Below are 4,239 nucleotides of genomic sequence, written 5' to 3' on the forward strand. Positions count from 1 at the left end.
GGGCTGTGTGATTCCTGCTGTTTTTGTAGACAACCGTGGCAGCCGGCCCTGGGCATTTGGCCCGAGTGGTCTCCACCAGAACGGAAAGGTGCACAACCACAATGAAGTCTATGCCATCGAACCTATTGGTTCCCATTCTGTTCTGGTAGGATTCCGGAATCTGACATCAGGAATCTGGTCAGGTAATTATTTCTGGTTTGTCCAGACTGAGGACTGTCCTGTCTCTGTGTCTATCCGTCCTCCCTGTTGAGTGTTTGAGTCTGTATGCTGTCTCTGTCCGGGAGTCGGCCGACCAAGGGTTCCTGTCCCAGTGGTTGAGTGAGTGGAATCTGAACACATCACAGCGCACCGCACTTTGGTAAAACTCTTGGTGTGAAGCAGGGCGATTGAGGCAGTAGCCTGTGGCTCCTTTGTGTGTGGCACCGGCATCGTTCTGACGAACCCGAATTTCCTTCTGTGCATTGGTGTGTAAAGTCCTCCTGTATGGGTAACCAGCGTCTAAGTCGGGACAGTTCCCTAATGAACGCGGTCTTTATGTATTTTAGGATGGGTCCGGACTCCTGTAAAATTCTGGAAATGGTCTAGGCTAACTCAGGGGATCCAAACTCAGTGGCACTGTTAAAATCTTGGAACAAACAAGTGGACGTCTTAAAGGACAAATCAGCCAACCTAAACTAAATTGGCTAAAGAGAGATTAATGTTTCATGCAGTGTTGGGAGAGGCCATTGTAGGTGGACAAAATCAAAATTCGCCTCTCTCAATATATCAGTAATAAGTTAAAAGCTTTATTAAAAGCCTCCTCTCTCCACCCAGACTGAGCGCTCCCTTTACCCCGTTCTCCAAACCCCAGATCGATCCACCCTTCATACTCCATCTCATTGGAAAAAGGACAAAAGCCCTTGTTCTGTTCTCCTTGTTGTTTGCTCAAAAACTGATTCTTTAGTATTCCACTACCAATTCAGCAGGAGAGTGGGCTCCTTAACCAGCCCATGTCCTTTCCTTAACATTTCTTTCAAACTTGTGAAATGACCACACATCACTCACAAAATGTTCATTAGGAAAAGCGGATTGGGCCCAGACAGCAGGCAGCAACAGATAAGAACTGAAAAACAGGTGAAGCCCTAAGGCATAGTTCAGGAGTAGAAAAGCAGTAAGTGCAGGCGTGAAGCTGAACAATGCTTAAAATAGTTATTTGAGTTGATGAGGGTTCATATTAGGAGTAAGTGATTTAAGGAAGAGAGTGAAAATTACTCTACAGAGTCTGGAGAGATTAAGCAGTGAAATGTTAAAAAGGACCATATTAGAAGAGAATTCTTGATTTCTTTGCAGCCATCTGAAAAAAAAATGGGCCCTTTTCCAAAGAATGCCTATAAATATCCCAATATATACAGCTATGTTAAAACAAAGCAGTGTTAAGGAAAAGAAAATGCGTATGTATCTATTGTCTGTGAAATATTGTATTCTAAGATCTAAACGCACATCTGGTTGTAAAACTCTTTTTTAGTAGGTGTAAGATAAATTGGTTTCGTTTTGTTTTTAATGCCACTAAAATTTATTGACATCTTTAATTCAAAGTTGCAAAACTGACAGACCTTTTGCAACGACACAGTATATTAGTTTGTTGGCTTGGATTTAGCATTTAACTCTTAAGGAGATAACTTGATTCTTTACAAAAATTAAAATGTTTTTAAATAAAGACCAAGGCGTGGCTGCAATAGGGCAGTCAAAATCAGGAGAATAGGTAGAGATTCTGGAGTCTTTTTGGTTGTTTGGTTGGTTTTTTTTGTAACAATAGCAGATAAGAACTGTAGTGAAAGAATAAGAAATTAACAGTGACCCTCTGAAGCAACAGCAGAGGTGAGGTGCACAAAACAAAAAGAAGCAAGGTTAAAAACACTGAGCCTTAAAATGGGTCTGTGCAATCAGACTGTCACTTTGATAAGGGTACATGAAAACTCTGTAAGAACAAAAGAAACAGTTACACCTTATGTAAAAATCGATAAGGCTAATGTTTTAAAAAAGTTATACTATAGAAGGAATGTGCATTTTCCCTAGGACATGTGCAGTATATATTGTAGAAAGGGGTAAAAGAAATGCAAATGAAACGTGCTGCTGAATTAAAATCCTATTAGGGCTCCAAAAAGAGCCGCAATAGGCTGTTGTTTTTTGTTCAGATCCCTGTGTGTTAATACAGAGTCTCTGAGCTCTGCTGATGGCTTTTAATCCAAAAGCCAAGCCTGTGTTGATGCAAATTACCTAACCGATAAAGAAAGGTGAGAAGTGCCAGCACAAAAGAAGCTGCAAATAAAAAACATACCTGGTCAGCAAACAAATTGCCTAAATAAAAGGCATGGTATAACGAGATACCTTTAATAGATTTGACGCTAATGTTATTGTTTAAATTTATTTCAATGTTTAATATTACGTTAGTAAGTACCCCTGTAACAACGTATAGTGTGTATGATTTTTGGAAAAATCCTTTAAGGTAATATGGTAATAATGCTTCTCAGCTATTACCTGTGAATAAACTTAAAGCTTAACACAGAGGAAGAACATTACAAACTTGGTCTGCTATATAAGAGGAAAAACTTGAGGTACACCACCTCATGAATTTAATAACTAAACAGTGGAATAATTTCCTGATAACCCTTAAAAAGTAGAAGCCATTAAAACCTGGTCTGCCTATAAAACAAAACAAAACAAAAAAAACACAGGAAAATATGGATGTAATTCCTCTGTTTTGGCTGCAATCAGCAAGGGTATTTTTAAAAGAATGGAATCTTTAAGCAATAATCAATGCCACCCCAAAAGGGGTAGAAAAATGTTATTTTTATCTTTCAGAAAATCCAAAGTCCTGTATAATGGGCTGTGTGTGTGTGTGTTAATTCTTGGGGAAAAGTGTTTAAAAAGTGTTAGCAACCCACTAGAAGACAAATGTAAATGTAATGTAAGTACTGTGTTTACCAATAATCACATATACTATTTGCCACAATAACAAAAAAAGAAAGTCTCAGCTTACTGTAAAAACTGATTTAGCTGAGTTCTCTATCAATCTTGGCACTGAATGGCAAACAGTTACCAATCATCTGTTAAAAGGTAAAAAGGTAACATAGTTCCTAGAAAAAAAACAATGTGGGAAACGGAACCATTCATATTATACACGCAAATGGGGACATGTTAAAAATTGCCACTGGAGAAAGACATAACAGCTTGCCTTCGATATAACATATTTTCTGGATGGTGTCCCACAACTACTGGCATACTAATGTTACTACCCCTAATTGTTTTTGGTTTTAAATTGTATATGTTTAATTGAAATGTTTACAATGTGCTGTTGGATAAAACGAATGTATGCAAAGCTAAAGCCATAGGCCCGAATCACCTCCCAGTATTGTATATTAAGTGGACTAAATAAGAAGTGACACTATCGATTAATAATCTTAGTGTCAAAAAGGGGATATGTAGGAGCAGGATTTTATAGGATTTTATAATGTCCCATAAGAATTAATGTATGATTTGATTTCATCCTGCTAGCCATCCTTTTTGAATAGCAGAAAGAAATGACCCTCTGGGACTATAAGATTTCATTTTTCCATATGCATTACAAATTGGGCCCTCTTTTAACTCTTTCTTTTAAGATTTAGTTAGTAAGAGACAGGATTCTCTATTGTGTCTATGTTAAGTAAATTAGAGAAACATTGAAGGCCTGGGTATCAGTGTAAATTGTCTTGGTTATTGATTGTAAAACTTAGCAAGATTTAATTTGCAATGCCTTTTGCTCGATATAAAATACTGCTGTTTGTATTCTCAATCTGTTTGTGTGAATGAGGAATGTTTGCATCAGGAAAAGATAAGGTGTGAAGGCCATTGTTACAGCTAGAGTCAAGGAAAGAAGCAAAAAACTTAAAGAACATCAAAGAATCATCATGCGTTGCTTACTACCCAGATGGCTGTTAAACTGTCTGGCATCACAGAGTGGATACATGCTTCGCAGTGTAAGAATGCACCACCCTCAGCAAACCAATCACCACCTCAGGACCACGCAGAGTCAATTTTGACTCCAGAAGAAGACGTAGAGGAACAGCCTGCAATACCTTACTATCTATGCTCTAGTAAGGGTTGCCAGAAGCAGACAACGACCTAAAGCAAGGCCCAAGAAGAAGCAGTAGTGAGCCTAGCGCCTGCTGCCTGGTGGACATAAAACCGTGACTGCGGTTTCCTCAGTTGAGGTTGTCAGAA

General features: G+C 38.6%; 1 long non-coding RNA gene across 1 annotated transcript; it reads right to left on the reverse strand.

Moving 5' to 3' along the window:
* Window positions 1-1,768: 1,768 nt before the first annotated feature.
* Window positions 1,769-4,012, reverse strand: LOC142046936 (uncharacterized). Its single transcript, XR_012656033.1, has 2 exons — window positions 3,960-4,012; window positions 1,769-3,902 (listed from the first exon to the last, which is right to left on the reverse strand). It is a non-coding gene; the product is annotated as an uncharacterized LOC142046936 (long non-coding RNA).
* Window positions 4,013-4,239: the final 227 nt, after the last annotated feature.

This window comes from Chelonoidis abingdonii, chromosome 5 (assembly GCF_003597395.2).
Source record: "Chelonoidis abingdonii isolate Lonesome George chromosome 5, CheloAbing_2.0, whole genome shotgun sequence".
Lineage (NCBI taxonomy): Eukaryota > Metazoa > Chordata > Testudines > Testudinidae > Chelonoidis > Chelonoidis abingdonii.